Genomic DNA, 22326 nt, shown 5'->3' on the forward strand with positions numbered 1-22326 from the left:
TTCGAAAATAAATTCTAGAGGATCATTGGTAAAAATGGCAATTTTTGGAATGGGACACGTAACACACTATATAGATTTGGTAGTCCAAGGGGCCCTAATAATGTAATATTAGTGGGATAGCTGAAATATTTTTAGGATTTGAGAAAATTGAGTATGAAAAAAATATGATTTTGGAAAATTCTTTAGAGGATCATTGGTAAAAATGGCCATTTTTGGAATGCTACACGTAATACACTATATAGGATTGGTAGTCCAAGGGGTCGTTAATGATGCACTATTTGTGGGATAGCTGAAATAATTTTGGAATTTGAGAAAATTGAGTTCGAAAAAAATATGATTTTTAAAAAAAAATCTTGATAGGATCATTGGAAAAAATGGTGATTTTCGGAATGGTACACGTAACACACTATATAGGTTTCGTGGCCAAGGGGTCCCTAATGATGTAGTATTAGTGGGATAGCTGAAATAATTTTGGGATTTGAGAATATTGAGTTTGAAAAAAGTGATTTTTAAAACAATTATTTAGAGGATCATTGGCAAAAATGAACATTTTGGAATGGTGCACGTAAGACACTATATGGGTTTGGTAGTCCAAGGAGTCAATAATGATGCACTATTTGTGGGATAGCTGAAATAATTTTAGAATTTGAGAAAATTGAGTATGAAAAAAATATGATTTTTGAAAAAAATTCTTGAGAAGATCATTGGTACAAATTGCCATTTTTGGAATGCTACACGTAACACGCTATATAGGTTTGGTAGCCCAAAGGATGCAAATAATTTTGGGATTTGAGAAAATTGAGTTGAAAAATATGATTTTTGAAAAAAAAATCTTGAGAGGATCTTTGTAAAAATGCTAATTTTTGAAATGGTACATGTACCACACTATATAGGTTTAGTAGTCCAGGGGTCCGTAATGATGCACTAGTAATGGGATAGCTGATATAATTTTGGAATTTGAGAAAATGGAGTTTGAAAATAAATATGCCATATTTTTAGCAATATATTAATCGCTCAAAAAAATAATAATATTTACTTATTCATTTATTAATACTAGTATGTAACGAAACATGTTTTTAAGAATTCCTTCCCCCAATAGGTAGTATTTTATTTTCTATAGCTGTTTTTTCCACTGTAAAGTATCCAAACTTCAGTCAAGCGTCAAATACATACATATATGTATGTATGTTATTTATTTAAGCCCTTGAAATTTTGTGTGTGTTTTTTATGTATTTTATTTATTAATACATATAGTATAGTTTTTTGAACAGAATTACATATATTTTAAGTAAAAAACAAATAAAATTTTACAACGATGACAAGTAAATAATATAAAAAAAATCAATATGATATTTTATTTTATAGATGTACTACTTATATTTATGCCCGCAAATTGCTATCTTAAGCTTTTAGTTTAAAAAAAAAAAACAATTATTAAAATAAATACATAATACTACCCTGTTATTGAGTCAATATTTACAATTTCAAATTATATGTTATTGAAAAGGTTTTTTTTATATTATTTCAAACAAACAAAATATTAAGAAATTATCAAACAATATCAAATTAATGATGAGTCATATTTAGAGAGATGATCGAAAAACAAAATCTGTTTATTAATATTAATAATAACAAATAAAATAAAATGATATAATATTTATAATCATATTGACATCATTTTAGTAAGATGAATGAATAATATAGAAGATTTAATAGCAAGTGATCATCAATTTTGACTTTAGAAAAGCAGTTATGGAAAATATTAAGTAAAAAAAAACAATATCAACTTATTTAATTGATATTTTTGATAAAAACTATATCTACACAAGGTTAATTATGATTTCTGAGAAGTGATATTATTTTCAACCAAATGACTAAGAAGTAAAGAAAAAAAAAGAAATTTATTTAAACAATTATAATTGAGTGTCAAGTGTATAGTGTTTCTTTTAAGTGAAATTATAGCGTTATATTTGCATCATCATAGTTATAATTGGAGAAAGAAATGAAATTCAAAATATGTTAAATTCTAAGAAATGTTAGCAATTTAAAAATTTAACAGTCTAGTCTAGTTTGTATTTAAAATTTATCACCTTTGGTTTCTTATTTATAGTGGAATCAGTTAAGTTTCAAGTTCATTTTGCTATTAACTTTAAAACTGTGAAAGTATTAAAATAAAAAATGAACATAATTCATGACAAAGTTCTGAAAGGCCAATGAGTAAAATTGCGTGACTAAGGAATGCATCCATTAGGAAATTTACATGTTAATTTCAATAAAATATGAGTATAACTGGAGTCAGTGAGAATTAAAAGTAAATTTATTTATTGCAGAAATTCAGATTCAGATTTGTTATTTTTTGTCATCTTAGATCATTTATTATTAACCCTCTAACACGCAAACTTTAAAAAGTTAAAAAAAGTTGTCGATTAATTTTTTTAGGGTAATTATGACCCAATAAACCCATAGCATCCATCAGAATCTAATTTGCAAATTAAGTTTAGGATTAGGAACCAGGTGCAAAAAGATGAAGAGAGTGCCTCAGGGCATTGTTGCCGGTTTAGATGTAAAAATCAATAATTATGATACGATTTTATTGCAAAACTAATGAAAAAGAATTAATAAAAAAAAATTTAGAATAGATCGGTCGACTAAAAGTTAGTAAAACTTTGATTAAAACTAAAATCACACACAATATTTCACGTGATAAAATTATGACATCACTCACAAAACAGCTGATAGAACAAAAAGTAAAAGTTAGAATGCATTTCGAGATTCGAGAGAAATGTTAACAAAGCTGTAACTAAAGTCACAGTTACATTTAAAAAATAAAAATATAATTACTTTTTGAGATAATTGGTGTTTTGTAATGCATACCTTGAAGCATTCTTGCGGGTTAGATGGTTAATGATGGCTACCGATTCGAAACGGTAACGCTAATTAGTTTAAATGATAAAGGTAATTTCGGTCCGACTTAAATTTACTTCTGTGAATTTAAATAAACTCACCCAGGAAAAACTGTATTAGCTCTAGAACTAGTTCTATAATGAATGCATATAGCCAGTTCTCATTCAAGTTTAGAGTTGCGAAAAACGATTTTTGTTTGATATTTTAACCTTCAGAACTGGAATTGGAACGATTCTGGAACCAGTTCTTTAATCAATGATTTATGTATGAAATTGCAACCCTAAAAACTAGTTCTACAGCTCTAGAACTAGTTCTTTCATTCGTGATTTTTTTTTGTTGAAATAGAAAAGCAGATGAAGAAATTTTAATTGATTTATAGAATTAGCATTATAAGACTAATATTTACCGAAAATATATTTAATAGATTTATGAATAAATTTAACGTCAATTGTATTATATGCATAATAGAGAATTCGAAAATAAAATATTTGTTTCCCAATTATTAAAGTATCTGAAGTGGTTCTGATTACACCCGTTCTAGAACAAGTTATTTTATATTCCTGCACAATTACACAAACCAAAAATTGATTTTTAGAAAAACGGAAACGGTATTTTCGATTATTTCGGTAACAGTATTTTAGGGTAAACAGGTAATTGCAGTTATTTCGGTAACGGTATTTTAGCGCTAACGGTAGTTGAGCTGAAAGGGTATTTTCAGCGTAGCTGGGATTAGTGTTAACGGTAGCCAAACTTGTTTATTAGGCCCCTGTACTGTAAAACGGATCCGTGTAACGTTTTCGTTTTTAAAACGAATTCGAATCTTGAGTGTTATAAGCTTTGCAGGTAAAAATAACAACATTTAACTTAGACTCAGAAAAGTCTTAAATCCTCAAAAGCTCTAAGCCTTTTTTAGCAAGCTTTTATTTAACTTTCAATGTTCAAGGATTTAACAATAAAGCTCAACATCAGAAAATGTTGCGACAAGCTTTTATCTATATACTACATACGTATATAAAAATGAAATGTTCCATGTATGTAATGGCTACACGTGAGAACGGCCGGAGCGATTTTTCTGATTTTTTTTTATTCGATTCGAAATTTTCAGGAGATGGTTTGTAAAGAAAAAAAAATCAAAAATTCCGGGTAAAACTCGGACACTTTTTTTGAGTACAGTCAACTGTAATAAAAAAAAACTCCCTAAAGTATGCAGTAAAAATTTAGGTATTTTATTTGCAAATAAATAAGAACAGACAGGTTAAAGAAAATTGAAGCCGGGCGGTCAACTAGTATCTTATAAATTGTAAAATGCGGTACTCTGCTCCAAAGTAAAGAAAGCGGTTTGCATCAATCGAAACAAATAGTAGCCGGACGGGGCAAGGTCTGGACTATAAAGCTAAATACTTTTTAACAGGTATTGCAACATGTGGCTGAGCGTTGTCATGATGGAATATTATGGTTTCATGTTTGGCCGCATATTCTGGGCGGTTTTCGGCATCAAACGAATCAGTTGCGTTCGATACAGTTTCCCTGTGACTGTCTGGCCAGATTTCAGCACTTCATTATAGATAGGAACCTTTTGGCTTAGTTGACGATTCGGCTGGTTGGCCGGGCATCACATACGATATCTTACGATCTCATCGCAAGCAATTATTTGGTGTAAACATTATTTTCTTTTATAGCGTTCAAGCATCATTTCGGATATGCAGAATCGTCTTTCAATATCTCTCGGCTTCGCATGGTACCCAATTTCCCAGTTTTTGGATGAATCCTGAAATTGCTGCTTGAGTAGCTTCCAATGATTTTGCAAACTCTTGTTGAGTTTGACAACAATCTTCATGGAGTATTGCCTCCAAAATTCTTGGTCTTCAAACTTTTTTGGCTGGCCTGGGCGATCTTTGTTTTCCGTGTAAAAATCACACGTTGAAAAATTGTATCGAACCGGATAATTATAATGAGATTTTTGGCAATATAATTATTCCAGATACTGTAGGTGTGAAAAATCGCTAATATTCGACAAAAAAAAACTATTTATATGAATAATTGTTATTGTTATATTATTAATTCAACTCAATTTATATCGTTGATCATTGCATTATGAAGAATTTATCTATTATAAATGCAAATATAACACAGACTTCACAAATTAACACCATAGAAAAACTACGTCAAATTGTTTTCTCAAAAATTTAATGCTTGACTTATGATCTATGTATCAAATGAATATTGTATAGTAAGTATTTTAATAAATACTTAATAATATTTAACAACAATAACACATGGATGAATGAATTACCTGAAAAGTATTGAATTTCCGCAGAATCAACGAACTAAAACCAACAACATAATATCGATATAACTACAATTTCGAAGAAATATATGTGAATGGAATGGAATGGAAGGTGTGATTTTTCTTTTATATTACAAAATTTGTTTTAAGATAATTTCACTATTTTTTTTAATAACAAATCAATTCAAGACACCATAACAAATTTGTTTTAAATAGAAACAAAAAAGAAATTTTAAATTGAAAGTAAAATAAAATTGAAAGTTAATTATTTGTTTTATATGTATGTTCAAGTAATTTGTTTTGATATCTCTATTTATAGATAAACAAAACACAACACTAATGGACACTACTATCACTGACATGTATGGAAAACCATTGATTTACAATTACATATTTAAAAACTGACAAAAACTGAACTTTAATTTCACATAAAATTCGGAAATAATTAAAACACTAATGAATGACACAAAGGCGTATAAAGAGCCGACAGACACAAAACAGTTCCGCTACGTTAAAAAGTGCCAAACGAACTAAAACCAAACGAATCAGACAATTTTAAAGTACTAACCTACTTAAACAAAATTTCTACTAAAAACAAACAAAAAAGTAACAAAAACTCAAAATTGTAGTATAAATAAATAAAATAATGGAAAAAAAAGTAGTATATTATACAAAGTATAAACAAACCGTTTTAGAGCAAACACTCGCTGAAACACATGTCAGTATGCCAGACACCATTGGATCTACAAACATTAAAGCCAACAACAGCACGTTATAGGTATTCCATTCATTCTATTTGGAAAAACAAGTTAGTCAGTCAAACTTTTAAATGAAATTTGACAAATTTTTGACAGTAAATTTTTTTTTTTAGTTTTTTATTTCTGTTTTGTTTGTTTTTATATTTTTGGTGACGATTATGTTGCTGATGAAGATCATCGTTTGGTGTTTGCTGATGTGTGTTTGCATGCCGCAATATATGACAGCAGCAAAAATAAATTTATGGTTGAGTTCCACTTAAGCTTAATACATATTACACATCACCATCACCATCATCATCGTCATATGTTCATACATATGTTTAGTATTGGGTTAAGGGAAACAACATTTTCTTTTTGTTTAAGTCAATTTGGAGATTTGTCAGCTTTGTCATAGAATTTTGTAGCAAAGATAAGTCCAGCATATCGTAAATGGGAAGGAAGTATTAGCTGTTGACTTACTGAAGTTGTAGAAAGAAATAGAATTATTTACTCCCTCCCACTTATCGTAACATTCCATAAGAATTTTAAAATTTTTACTAAGTTACTAAAGGTAGGTCACACATGGCAAATATTTCCTCAAAAAACCGTAACCACTTTTTTCGCATAAATTTGTTTGACGTGTTTACTCTTACAAGTGTTTTGTAAGATCAAACAGCATCAAATAAAATAAAACTAAATATTTTGTTTTGAATCAACCTAAGTAAAATAAGTTTTTCAAATAAATAAAAGACTTAATTTAGTGGTTACGTCTTTTTCGTCAAATATTTGTCATGTGTGAGTGACCCTACCTTAAGTTTAAATCATAGAGAAATACACATAGAGCGGAAACTAGACAAAAACGCAAACAAAAAAATTACTCAAAATAATCACATATACGATCGTTGTTTTTATACCCGTTTGTAATTTCTACAATATAATGTTCCGACCCTATAAAGTATATATATTCTGGATCCTTATAGATAGCGAAGTCGATTAAGCCATGTCCATCTGTCTGTTGAAATCAACTTTCCGAAGCGCCCAAATAGCTCGGTTGCTATTTAAAATCGAGAAAATCGGTTCACAAATGGCTGAGATATAAGGAAAAAACCAGGACAAACTCGATTTCTGACCTATTTTTTACCTATATCTGGATTACTAAGACATTAACATAGACAATATGGATATCTAATGATAGATATTTCGAAGACATTTGCAACGACGTATATAAGACCATAGTAAGTTGGACCTACAATGGGTCAAAATCGGAAAAAAATTTAACCCGAATTTTTTTCACCAAAAATTTTTTTTTTGCTAAATATTAAAAAAAAAATTAAATTAAAAAATTTTTTTTTTTTAAAATTCGAAATTTTTTTTTCCAAAATTCATCAACGACGAACTGTCAGTCAGCGCAAGGTTGCTTCCTTTATGGATCGGCTTCATCTCACAATAAAATGAAGTTCTATTCTACTCTTGGTTTTTAATATTTCATGAAATCCTTTGGCCTGTTTGGAGTCTTTGGAATATCATCATTACTTTTCTCTAGATGAACATAACCGATTACGTCACAATCTTGTTCACTCAAAAGGTTGCAAAATTCATCAATGGCGATTGATCTTATAAGTGGAGAAAGAACCTCGCCCACTTGACAATCCTAGACCTTATTGTCAGTATCCACAAGGTTGTTTCTTTCAAGGTTTCACAATGAAATGAACTAGTCAGTTAATCTTGGTTTTTAATTGTTAGGAGGCCGGGAGAAATATTGTCTTGTATAGTTATTGAAACCTTATCAGTATCAAATATGACTCGAGAGATTACAGGCAATTATCTATTTTTCACTGTGATCGCAATACGAAATACCTCTAAAATTTATCCAGAATTTTATCTATAATTTCCTTTTGGAAATCTAGAGCTGCAGCACTTTTAAAAGTATTTCATTCCAATAAAAACTTGAATTTTTGTCACTTAATCACACTATAAAGATAAGCATTCAGAGAGTGTATATTCTGAAGCATTTTAGAAAGGCTTCTTAGATGTATAGCATTATCTCCAATTTGTTTGTTTTTTTTTTGGCGAAAAGAGAGTTTCGCTCACATTCCTGCTGTGTATATAATAATAGATGATCGCGTTCGGCCCTTGGATATATGTAAGTGCGGATCACTTGTCTAGACTAAGCAATATTTTGGAAAAACATTAGGCATTTCGCATTAAGAGACTTATTAATTCAAGTCATTCATAAATTTTTTGATAAACCAAATATTTTTCTCATGTATCGGTCATACAGTAAAGCAAAGTTGATAAAGTCAAAGCTAATGATCAACTGGAACTGTTTAAGATAATTTTCCTTAACTTTTCTTAATATTAGCTATTTCATTTCTAATTTCCTCTTTTAAAACAACGATGTTCTATCACATAATCACGAGACAGACTTCCAATGTTGTTCTAGAGTCTTTTCCTGGGGAAAATCATTTCCTTAGCTCGATTAAGTCTTTGGCCGAGTGAAATTCTTGTCGTGGCAACAAGTATGTTTGATGGTACTACTGCTGTTTTGAATTATTATTATCTTTATCAGCAGAGTTTTTTTGTAAATAATTTATAAGATTTTAAAGAAATTATTTATTACATAAGCCAATAGTTTATGAACTTTTTTTTATCATTTTATAGCTTTGTTGCGTTGTTGTTGATGGGTTTAACGTGAATTATACTTAAAGGTGTTTTCATATTAAAAGTGGCACAAGTTAGTTTCTATTTTATAACACAGAACCTGCCTCAATTTGTTTTATTTTTAACAGAAATAAAAATAAAAAATAAAAACATACAAAAACTAGACAAGGTAATAAAATATTAAATGATTTTTATGTATGTAAAATGCATTGTAGGTTAACTCAAGGAGGGGATACTGAATTTAAATAACTTCCTTAACATTATCGATCAAAAAGAAAAATACAAGCAAGAAACTAACTATTGATCAATTAAAATTTTATAGACAAGTCTAAAAATTTAATGAAAATATTACATTTAAATAGTGGAAAATCATGGGTTTGGTGGTTTTATGCTTATTAATTAAATATAAACACCACCCCAGCGACAACAACACTTGCCACATATGTATGTGGTGCTGGTGCCTGTCTGTCAGTCAGACTGTCTGTCCATTTGTTAGCTGTTTGTTGGTTGGTTTTATAAAATTTTCACGATGATGTCATTTTAGTGTAGTTGTTGTATTTTCATTTTATTAAATGGCAGAAATATTTTCACAGTTTGTAATTTTATACTTTTACTATTGAGAGAGAACAAACAAACAAAAAATATGTAGAATGGAAAATATTCTATGCACGTAGGGAAGTGTATTTTTATTTTTTTTTATTATTATTATTATTACTTTTGTATTGTTTTAAGCTTAATATAATATTACTACTACTTTTTTTAATTTTAATAAATTCTATTATTAGATTTGATTTAAGTTAAAAAAAATACGAGTAATTAATTTTAAATTATTCTTTAGTATGGGGGTCTTTATGTAACTTTTAAAATATTGAAAATTTATTTAAATTACATAACCAGACTATACGAAAAAGTAGTTTGAATTACAAAAAATTACCATAATTGTAATATTATGGTTGATAAATATTGTTTGATCTGGAGTTATTGTTTTCAAAATTGGATTATTTTAAAGTTTAAGTTACAGTATTATTTCTGCGAAGATAAAACACATACGTTATGATTGTTCGTTCATGAACAACCCAACTCTAATATCCATAGATTTTAAAGATGGCAGAGAAGAATTACGATGTAAATAACTGAATTTTTGTCACTCCATCTAAACTGTTTCAGCTACAACTGAAAAATTCGATTATTTGATAAGCAATAAATTCGGTTATCACAACCAAAACTATTTTCTCTGTGTGAGAAAAACAGACAAATGCTTTTTTAAACCAAGAAAATTGCATTTTCTAGTATTTCTTGGATTTCAGATTTGTTGGATTTCATTCTAATCGGATGATTCGATTATTGACCTGATTCTGAAGCACATATGGAAAACAATTTTAAAATGTTTGTTTGAAAAACTTTAAAAATTTTTTTAAAAACAGTGATTTTCATGTTTCTGAATCAGGACCTATATATATAGTTTTTTTCAATATTAGCAATTAAAAATCATTTAATAAATTCAGTTATCACAACCAAAACAACAAAAACGTTTGTTTAAAATTGAAATTTTAAGATGCTTAAGAATAAAACTTCTAAGGATATTCGGATTAAGAGAAGCTATAATCGACTGTGCGGAAGATAAAGATTGAAAACTATTTTGTTGAACAATTTTTTGGGTGAAACATTTTTTGGAAAAAAATCTTTGGATGTAAAAAAATATTTGGGTAAACATTTTTTTGTGAGGAAAAATTATTTGATAAATATTTGTTTAAAAAAGTTTTTGGTTGAACAAAATTTCTATGACTTAAAAATGCGGTATTTTTTTTAAAATTTTTAGCTTTATATTGAAACATTTGTGCAATATAAAATTATTCAAAGTATTGGCCCTTGTTAGCTATGACATTTGCTCATGTTTCTGGCAACATTTGGATTCAGAGCCAAAAGAAATGATCATCTTTTGGGGCTAAGGACAAATCTAGCCAATATCGGAAGCTCTCTTCTAAGGTGTAGCGTATCCCAGAGAGATCGGTCGAAACAAATAGTAGTCGGACGTGGCATGGTCTGTACTATAAAGCGGGTAAGGCAAAACTTCCCATCCACTTCATTATAAATACTTTTTAACAGATATTGCAACATGTGGCCGAGCATTGTCATGATGGAATATTACGGTTTCATGTTTGGCCGCATATTCTGGTCGTTTTTCGGCCAATGATCACTTCAAACTAATCAGTTGCGTTCGTTACTGATGGTCGTTACTGTGATGGTCTGGCAAGATTTCAACAGCTCATAATAAATAGAACCCATTTGCTGCCACCAAATACAGAGCATTACCTTAGCGCCATGGATATTTGGCTTTGATGTCGATTCGGCTGGTTGGCCGGGCTTCTCATACGATCTCTTACGCTTCGGGTAATCGTAATGGATTCATTTATCATCGCATGTAATGATTCGGTGCAAAAATGATTTTCTTTTATAGCGTTCAAGCATCTTTTCAGACATGTAAAATCGTCTGTCAAGGTCTCTCGGCTTTAGTTCGTATGGTACCCAATTTTCCTGCTTTTGGATGAATCCTGCTGCAGCAAATTGCTGCTTGAGTAGCTCCCAATGATTTTAGCAAGCTCTTGTTGAGTTTGACAATAATCTTCATGGAGTAATGCCTCCAATTCTTGGGTTTCAAACTTTTTTGGCGGTGCTGGGCGATCATTGTCTTCCGTGTTAAAATCACCACTTCTGAACCGCTCAAACCATCTTCCGCACGTTGAAACCTATGGAACACATTGACCATAAGCTTTGGTGAGCAATCGGAAATAAAGCAAAACTTCCCGCATATGACGATTCGGTGGTACAAAATTCAACATTTTCGAAGCAAAAAAAACGTTGTTGTTTAAACTATAATGTTCAATAACAAAGTGGGAATAAATGACAGATGTGTACCCTTCAAAATGACATATAAGATATTAAAAACAAAAACTGAGTTCAAAAGATACGCCATCTATAGTAAATCCCTCATATTGAAGTTATACAAACAATAAATTCTGAACTAAGACATTTTCTATTGATTGAGATCAGTGGCGGGCATAAGGAGAACATGGAACAGAGTAATATATTCAGCTTAGATTGTGATTTGTTTTTCACATTGAATAATTTGTATGAACTTCTTTGACATCTGTTATGATTATGGTAAATAAACGAGTATGTTCGGCCCCTGGCAGCTATAAGTGCCAATCAATGATTTACATATGATGGAATTTTAAAGTATCAACATAAAATCTTGTAATTTTTACTAACAACTTGTTTGTAACGTTTTGTGTATAGCCCATGGCCAACCCATTAATTTGTCTTAATTCTATAACCTGTAAGAAGAATAAATTTTCCAGCTTCTTTCTAGTTTTCCAAGAAAATTTCTTTAATAACCATAAATATGCAAAAAAAAAAAAAAAGAAACATTTAATCTACATAAAACTCCTCTTATGTTAATTTGAAGGGTGTGACACAAGTAATTTTTATATTTAATTTTTTTTTCAAACATTTTTACTCTTTAGGGAATCCTTATGTGTTACAAAAGAAAAAGAAGACTTACAATATTTTTTTCAATTTCGCTTGGTCACTCCATTTTATATTGCGAACAAAAAAACACACAATTTGCTCTTTAAAAATATAAAACAAAAAAATTAAATAAATAAATTTGTAATATTCACTTGTCAAGAAAATGCGATAACGTCTGCCAACACACATATTTATTTTTTTATTAATTCGATATATTCTGCTGATGGTGCTGCTGTGCTGCTGCAGTTGTCGTTATTATTTGAAATATCTTCTCTCAGTCTCAATTTTGCATTGTAAAAACGATCAAATTGTGTGTGTGTGTAGTTTGGTTTATGGTTTTTGCCATCCACACTTGCCGCAACAGCAACAGCAGCCGCAGCCTCAGCGGCAGCAATGAAAATATCTACTTCAGTGTCAAGTGTAGTATGAATTTATACGCCACATAAAATATAACACAATAACAACAACAACAACAACACCACGTAACAGCCACAAGCATTGCAACAACAACATGAATAATATGATTGACTTGAAAATAAGTGCAATTTTTTTTTATTTAGCATATAGACAGATACTTGTACAGATATTTATTATATTGTAATACAACAACAACAAAAACGAGTGGTACATATATGTATTTAAAAATTATTTCATTTTTATTTAATTTTAGTTTTTGCAGAGCTCTTTTTTTTTGCTGAAAAAATTGTATTTTCACTTGTATGTCATTGAAATATTTATTTTTGATAAAAGTGAAATCGCAATACACACGCACTTTTTACTGTGATGATAAGAGGAGTCAAATATTTAGAGGCAAAGAAAGGGGAGTAAATATTTGCTTTAAATATAGAGAATTTTATAAAATTTATTTAGTTTAAAACGGCAAAAAAATGCCGCCTCTTTTTCAGTTAATTAAAGTGAAAAAAACGACCCTGTTCTCTATAAATCGAGTGATTTCAAAATGTGGGATTTTCAAAAACGAATACATAATTGCCAAATTGTTGTTCTTTAAATCGCTCGGTTTTGTTCATTGTAACGGACTTGTTTACTCGAATGTAAAACGATTAAATTGTGTGGATTCGGTTAACAGAACCCCAAAACTTATGAATTCGTTTCAAAAACGAAAATTCGGTTTATCGAATTTAATTAGTAATAAAATCATTTGAAGTAGTAAAAACCGAACTATAAATGGATAAAAATATGTATTTAATTAAAAATAACATTCATAAATAGTTTTATTTCTCTAATATTTTGAAAATCAGTCTGGCATTTGAACCTCTATACAGCAATAATTTAGGAATGGCAAGTCATTAGTGGTTAACATAAATCGCAAAGACAAATATATACCATATACATTACTTAGAAGTAGTTTAGTAATGGTTGTCATATAATCATACAAATAAATACTAAATGTAGTATTTCAGAAATGTATAATTGCATTTAAGAAATTTCCAATTGCCTTGAGGAAGTTTCCAATTGTATTTCAGACATGTCTAATTTTGAATAAAAATTCCCTTTTCCCATTTTTCCTATTCAAATTCAATGGGAAAAAACTCCCGGGGAATTTTTTATTCATAATTGGGCTGTATGACTTAAATATTTTAAACATTTGTACAATATAAATTATTCAAAGTATTGCAATGACCTTTTCCCATCTTTCTGGCAACAAATGGTTTTCTATCTAAAACAACTGCTCATCTTTTGAGGCCAAGAACGAATCAAGACAATTTCGGATACTCTGAAGTGAAGCGTATCCCAGAGTGAGCATTCTGCATCGATTGAAACAAATAGTAGATAGACGGGGCACGGTGTGGACTATAAAGCGGGTGAGGCAAAACTTCCCAACCACTTCTTTCTAAATAGTTTTTTACAGCTATAGCAACATGTGACTAAGCGTTGTCATGATGAAATATTACGGTCTTATATCTGGCCGTATTTTCTATTCGTTTTGCGGCCAATGCTCTTTTTAAACGAGAGGTACAGGTTCCCTGTGATGATCTGGACAAATTTCAGCAGCTCATAATAGATAGGACCTTTTTGCTCCCACCAAATACAGAGCATTATCTTAGTGCCATGGATATTTGGATTTGGGTGTCGATTCGTCTGGTTGGCCGGGCTTCTCATACGATCTCTTACGATTCCGGTAATCGTAATGGATTCATTTATAATCGCAAGTAATGATTCGGTACAAAAAAATTTTTTTTCGGACAAGAACTCATACAAAGCATTGTGTAGGGAGTAGTGTTTGTGGACATTTGATTTGAATTTCCCTATATTGAAAGTGACAGGAAAGACTTCAGGAGGTAGCTTATTCCACATGCGGAAAATACGGCTAAAGAAACAATTATCCCTGTAATGTTTTGTGCGATCCACTGTCCAGTCGATAACTAATTGATGAGCCTTGCCCAAGAACTTGTTTTGTGTACAAAAATATGGGTTTCGGAAACAAGTTCCCTAATTTCAGCAGAGCACATACCATTGTAGTATCGGTAGAACTGCGAAACATAACCCACGATGTTCAGTGAATCAATAGAGCCAGATACCCTACTGTCACCGATAAGCACCTTCGCCCTCTCCTGTACGCCGTCGAGTAACTCCACATGAGAGTTGTATTCCATTTTGGGTCGCATATAAGTGGTGTAAATAGTAAGGCGATGGAGTGATGCATTTCCTATACCGTTTTAGAAATCCAAGGCACTTGAATGCTTCTTCCGATACTTGAAAAATGTGGTTTGTCCAGCGGACATCGCACTGAATACTCATGCCCAGAACATCAAGAGATTCTGATTCCTCAAAATTTACACCACCCATAAAAACAGATGGAGCAACATTATCTGTTGTGCGTTTGTGTGTTAACATAAAACATTGAGTCTTGGGTGCATTAAAAGCGAATCTATTCGCACAACCCCATTCAAAGATTGTCACAAGATCTTGGTTAAAGTGTCATTCATGTTTTGCTCGTCATTGCTCCAATCTCCGCCAGACTTGGTCTATAATTGAATGAATATGAATGGCAAATGTTGCTGTCATCTCCAAAAGTGTAGATAGGGTTGGAAGTTTGACGTAGAAGGTCGTTTAGAAAGAGAAGAAATAAAGAAGGAGAAAGGACGGAGCCTTGCGGTACCCCTAATGCTCGCAAACATTTTCAATTGAAATTGCTGCTTGAGAAGTTCCCAATGATTTGGTAGCTTCTCTTGTTGAGTTTTACAACAATATTCATGGAGTAATGCCTCCAATTCTAGATCTTCCAGCTTTTTTGAATCTTTGTCATCCGTGTCAAAATCACCAATTCTGAACCGTACAAACCATCTCACGCACGTTGAAACCGATGGAACACATTCACCATAAGCTTTAGCGAGCAATCGGTGTTCTTCAGCAGCACTCTTTTCAAATTATAGAAGTAAAGCAAAACTTCCCGCATATGATGATTCGTTGATACAAAATTCCACATTTTCAAATTTAATAATACAAAAAAAAACATTAAATCGCTAAACTACCTACTATACGCCAAACTGGCAGCTATGATAACTTCTTAAATGGCACAAAATTCGAAAGGCACTTATTTATAGTGTCGCCTACTAGTTTTAAAATCCGTTTTCAAATAAATAGAAGGCATTCAAACATCTTAATTGTAAAAAAAAACCAATTAAATTTCCCTCAATATGCATGATGTAATTTACAAAGTTTCTATGCATTGCAACATCGCAATTTATTTAAATTGATTTAGATTTCTTTTTTTATTTATTTTTTGGTTGTTTGTTTTTGGAAATTTAAATGTTGTTGTTCATTAATGAAGGCCAAAACTCATTACAATAATTGACTTAATAATAAATTTTATATAATTTTTAACTACAGCTACAATTTTATGTTTTACATAATGTGATAATTAGTTTAATTGCAATAGAATTTTGTTTTTGTTAAAAATACAACACAAAAGATAATAATTATGTATGTTTAGACACAAAAGCAAAGCAAAACAAAAATCATAACTTAATTTTTTAGGTTTAAGTAAGATTTTTCAAACAAAAAAAACAAATGTTTAAACACACACAAAAACAAGAGAAAATTATTAGAGCGCATTAATTTTGTTATTGTGTTGTTTTAAACAATTTGATAGAAATCTTTACATTTATATTTAGTTTAAGTTTTAACCACAAAACACTTCTACTTAAATTTCTGTACGTTTAAAATTTTCAGTTAACTTTTTTATTTTTTTTTTAAATTTTATTGCCTACAATTTTCATAATTAGCTTTTGCTTTTTTCCCCCTCGCTGCTTATTTATTTCAGTTGCAAGTTTTTCTCTTTATTTCGCTACTTAAAAAAGCAATTGATACCAATTGCAATAAATTTTTCAAGTGAATTATTATTAGCCTGATTTTTTTTGCCGTTTTTTGTTACTAGCAGTTATTTGTGTAAAAATGTGGGTATAAATATATTTGGCTGGAATATTTATCTAAATAGGTAGGTAGGTACGTATGTTTGTTGTTTTAAAACTTGCATAAAGAAAAGTTTAAAAATAAACTTTCATTATATCACTTTTACTTGTTTTAACCAAAAAGGAGTATGTACATACATGATATTTTAATTTAAATACTTAATACTTGTTTGTACAAATGATCAAACTAAATGTGATTGCCTTAAAGTCATAGTTAGTTATCTCTTGCGAAAACACAAATTAAGAAAGTAAATAATTAAAAATAAATAAATAAACAAATAACACAACTGATAATAAGTGATTAAAGTTAAAATCAAAATCAAAGAAATAAATTAACTGACTCTTTGACGTTATGGTTAATACAAAGTTCATTTTAGGCGATAACATTGTTGGTAGAGAAATTTATGAAAGAAATTTTAGTTAGTTTTTTGTTTATTTTATTAAGTTATATTATATTAAATATGTCTTTAAAGTATTTATATTAAAAATGAGTTGATTTATATGCAGCTTAATAAATAAATTTCATAATATTTACCTAGTTCATGCTACTTTCGTATACAGCTTCGAGTACTACACTTTTTTGCAACTGTGACAGTGGTGACATAAAGTAAACAGTGATGCCAAGTATTTATGACCAAACCCAGCGGCGCATAAAGGAGCTAAAAATATAGAATATTTTATTCCAATTTTATTTTTTTTTTTGTAAAATTAGCTTCATATTTATATTAAGAGATATATTTGGTAAATAAATTTAAATTGGCAACAAAATTTTCTCGTTCATCATTTTACATTGATAATTTATATTTAATCGAAAGTTCTCCTGATTTGGTTGCTGCCAACTTATTGAAATTTTTAGTAGTAACTAGTAAAAGTGTTATATTCGGCTGTTCCGAATCTTGTATACTCACCATCAATATGAGAAAATAAAATATTTTTCTGATATAGGGGTTACAATTCACATGATTGTATCAACCATATATACATATAGTTAAAGTAACAAGTATATGTTTGTGACAACCATATTTATGATGAATAATTTTATCATATGTTCTTCTCAGATTGTGATATCCATAAGCCAAGAGCAACATAATAGGGCAAGTCCTTCATCATATAAATGGTTGTCACAAACATATACTTGTTTACTGTAACTATATATGTATATGGTAGATACAATCATGTGAATTGTAAATTAACCATATTATGGTTACCACAATCATTTAAATAGTTACTATAACAGTAATATTGTTTAAAAAAAACTTGTAACAATGTTGAAACGGTTACAGGAAACATGAACAACTATATTTTCTCTCTGCGTGTAGATACTCAAACAGCAATTCATCAAGCAAGAGGATTCATCCAAGAGCAGAGAAATTTGGTAACATACGAATTGAAGCCGAGAGACCTTGAATTTCTTACATTTCTGTGGAAAACAAGAAATTGCATTTTCATAATTTTAATTGATTTTTTTAAATATCCATAGCGGTATTTTTGATTATTTCGGTAACGGTAGCCAACCTTGATTTTTACAAACAAACCCCAATTTTAAAAATTACAACATATTTTTTTAATTAACTAGATGGTAAACCTCTCACTCTCAACCACCCATTTGTTGCACCATTTATTAACACGTCGTAAAATACATGCGTCTGTCTGTCTGGTTGTCGGCATTTACTTTTTCGGATCAAAAGACATTGAATTCAATTTTGCATGACGTTTATTATTAGTTTTAAATTGAAAACATAAAATAAACTTAACAAATTTTTTGCTTTTATTAAACGAATAAATAAAGTGAGTAGTAGTGTGTCTTATAAAAATTAACTAAAGCACTTTTTTATCTTTTTGATTTGCCAGCCAAGTGAAATTTTTATATTTTTTTTTTGTGTTGATTCCCATGTTTATTTTCAATTTTATTGAATTTAACATTTCAATACATATGAATATATTTTTTTTAACGGATCAAAAGTTAACGAACCTTTAAATTGTTATACATTGTTGTGTTGTATTATTTTTTTATACATTCGCTTTAATAGAAAACAAACTTAATTTAATATGAATTTTATTATGTTTTGATGGGGTTTTTAATTTATTGGATGTTACGTTTCATAATAGCAATTTTTTTTTTGTTATTTTAATTTTGATAGATCAAAAGGGACAAAAAAAATAAAATAAATAAATGGACATCATATAACATCACTTTACCTTAGCTAATGTAACGCCTGGCTATAATTGGGCTGTTCACAGTTCAGCAAACACACAAAGTGAAATTTTGCAAAATTAAGTTTATTTTCAGTTGGACAACACAATTAATTTAAAAACTTTTATTAAATTGCGAGTAATTTGAGAAAACATCCCTAATTATTGAAAAAAAAAATATAATTCAAAAATCATTGGAGTCCGACCGAATATTAGGTTTAATTTTTTGTGTAAAGGAAAAAAAAATTTTGGAATTTTAAAGAAGAAACATATTTTAAATATAATTAATATAATACTAATGCCCGTAATTCCAACAAATAGATATTGTTACGTTTTAACCTTTTCAAAACGTTGGTTTATTTTAATAGTATCCTTTAAATAAACCGGATACTATTGATTGCAAATAAAAGCCGTTTAATAGTTTAAAAATTGTAACAACTCTTTATTTATTTAAAATGTACAACAACAGAATTAAATAGTCACTCAGTGTTTCTTATACACGTTTATAAATTCGCAGAAATACAGACACACTTTATAATGTACACGAATTCACTTGAAAAATACAGCACACTTTAAGGCACTCAGTTGATGTTTATTTGAATAGCGTCTCTGAAAAAACTGCCAAACTGCCAACTCTAGATTGCTCTTTAACTGTCAAAGCTCGTATATTCTAGAGCTTTCTAATACATACGCCATCTGTGGTGTACTTTCTACAATGTTCTTTAACTGAATATTCGAATTCGAATATACGCTCGAAGCAAACAGCGTTGCCATACTTACGATCAATGGTCAACTGAAAGCTTTTATTCAATGTTTATAATGCCCACAGATATGTTACAGTTTGAGAGGCACTGCTATTTGAAAGCATTATGCAACTTTTAAATCAGCCGTTAAAATCGTTATATTTGAATTCAAGTACAATTTCGTAACAATATCTATCAGTGCTTGGTTACTTATAGAGTAATCACATTTGGTAATTTTTACCCGTAGATAATGGTTTGAAATTAATGTCAAGTTACCTTTTAGGTAAATGTATCTGCTGTGTATTTTACACCTCAGTTATCTATTTGTTGAAATTACGGACATAAAAGTTATATTTTATTGCAAAATGTCTAATCAATCTGTAAAAATTGTTCCCTGAAAAATGCTTCCCCGTTCAAGATGAAAAAACAAGATTAATGGTGTACAAAATGTAAAGTGGGGAGCTACAGGGCATTACGTCGAATAATGTTGACTCTACAAATCGTTATGTAATCAGTCACAAATGTCAAACATTTGATATCAAATTGGAAATGAGTTTAGAAAGAAAATGTCAATAGTGACAGCCTGTAGTAAGACTAGTAAGATTATTCGACAATACGGTTTTTTGTCTCGAATTATAATAATTATTCGACAAAATCGATTTTTTTTTATTTATTTTAAGCTTCTGCGATTACTTTTAATAATTAGCGGTTACTTTAAACAACACTTTTTCTCAAGTTATACATCAAGGACTAGTCGCGCGTCATTGTCATTATTTCAGGCTCATTTTTGTTTTTTGCCTTCGAAAATTTTGCGTCTCGTTCTGGCGTGTGTTTGATTTAGCTTCGTATAACTCAGTTTAACAATAAAAGAAGTTCGAAATCCACACAAAAAACTAGTATTGCAACAACTAGCGACTTAAAAACAGATTTTGATTACTTGAACAAATTTTCAAAAAGTTAAAATAAAGTAAATCTTTTATACAATGCAACTCCAACTATAAGTGAACATGTTATTTCTGTTACTTTTTTAATCAAAAATTTTCTAATAGTTATTTAATTTTTTTTTTTAAATTTTAAAATTTTTTTGTTTTTTTCAAAAAATTTTTTTGTTTTTTTCAAAAAATTTTTTTTTTTTTGTTTTCTCAATTTTTTTGGTGAAAAAAAAAATCGGGTTCAAAATTTTTTTTCCGATTTTGACCCATTGTAGGTCTTACTATGGTCTTATATACGTCGTTGCAAATGTCTTCGAAATATCTATCATTAGATATCCATATTGTCTATGTTAATGTCTTAGTAATCCAGATATAGGTAAAAAATAGGTCAAAAATCGAGGTTGTCCTGGTTTTTTCCTCATATCTCAGCCATATGTGGACCGATTTTGCTGATTTTAAATAGCAAACTTCTCGAAAGCATGTCTGACAGAATTATTGAAGATTTGGATCCCGAAGATATCTGGGGTCTTCAGAAAATTGATTTCAACAGACAGACGGACATGGTTTAATCGACTCCGCTATCTATAAGGATCCAGAATATACAGTGGTGGCCAGGAATTTAAGACAAAAATTGGTTGCTAAATTCCACGTGATTGTCAATTATTTTTTCAAATATTTCCACAAATATGTATGCATGAGGACTGTTTTAACACACAAGTGTGTTTTATTCGACTGTGTCAATTCATACATATTCACCACGAACACATAAAATTTTTCTACAACTTGACCAAAAAATTTTTTTTTTAAATAAACATATTTCCTCACATTTATATCATTATATTTTTATTATTATAAAATATTCGGACCAAATTTCGTATTTTTAGTTCCATTAGTTTCGCTCATATCATGTTATTAACAGCGGATGTTCGCTGAGGTGGGTCAACGTATTTCCACATAAATTTGTTCATATATGTTTTACCGATTTTTCCAAACATTTTTCAGAAACTAGAAACATTAATAATAAATTTCATACCCTTAGAGGTCCTTTTATTTTGGCTCTATCGCACTTAAAATTCAGTTGATGAAAAAAATTCAAGTATTTGTCTTAAATTGGTGGCCACCACTGTATATACTTTATAGGGTCGGAAATGAAAAATTTAGAAATTACAAACGGAATGGCAAACTTATATATACCCTTCTCACGAAGGTGAAGGGTATAACAAGTAAGAGAGCCGAATCTTATATACCCTTCACCAAATTATACTTCAAAATACAAATTTTAAATATTTTTAGGTAGACAAAAATTTTTTTTTCAATATTGTTTTTTTCACTTTTTGGAAAAAAAAATTTTCGAATTATTTAAATTTTTTTTTTAAAATTTAAGTTAAATAAATTTTTAAAAGACTGAATGATTTTTTAATTAGTTTTAATAAAAAAAATATTTAAGCTTAATATAAATTAATACATAAATTGAAAAAAAAATTAAAAACCGGTTATTCGAACCGGTTTTTGATTGAAAAAACCGAAAACCGGTTTTTAAAAATTACGCTATTTCGAATTATTCGAAAACCGGTTTTTGGAATATTCGAATATTTGATCACTCTAGGTAAGACCTTATTTTACGTAAGACGTCTTTATGACATATCAGCACTTCATAAACAAGAATTCCAGCAATTACAATTCCATTCAATACTATTAAGCTTCTTTCAAAATACTAAATTTCTAAATCTTTTAACTAAGAAACTGTTAATACCACAACATAATAAATCTTGGAATTTTTTCCTCACTTTTTCACTCGAACTATTCACCACACATCAATGTATCACGAGAAATACAATCGTTTACACCTTAAAGCAGGGTTTCGAAGAACTACTAAAAGCAGTCGCATTTTACTGAATAGTTGACTTT

At 29.6% G+C, this 22326-nt stretch overlaps 1 protein-coding gene across 1 annotated transcript in view; it reads right to left on the reverse strand.

Moving 5' to 3' along the window:
- The window catches only part of LOC135953691 (uncharacterized), a 74096-nt gene that overhangs the window by 29985 nt on the left and 21785 nt on the right, over positions 1 to 22326 (reverse strand). The window contains exon 2 of the mRNA XM_065503664.1: positions 17086 to 17209. The gene's annotated coding sequence lies outside the window, so the exon portion shown is untranslated. The remainder of the gene's footprint in view (positions 1 to 17085; positions 17210 to 22326) is intronic.

Source organism: Calliphora vicina, chromosome 3, assembly GCF_958450345.1.
Source record: "Calliphora vicina chromosome 3, idCalVici1.1, whole genome shotgun sequence".
NCBI lineage: Eukaryota > Metazoa > Arthropoda > Insecta > Diptera > Calliphoridae > Calliphora > Calliphora vicina.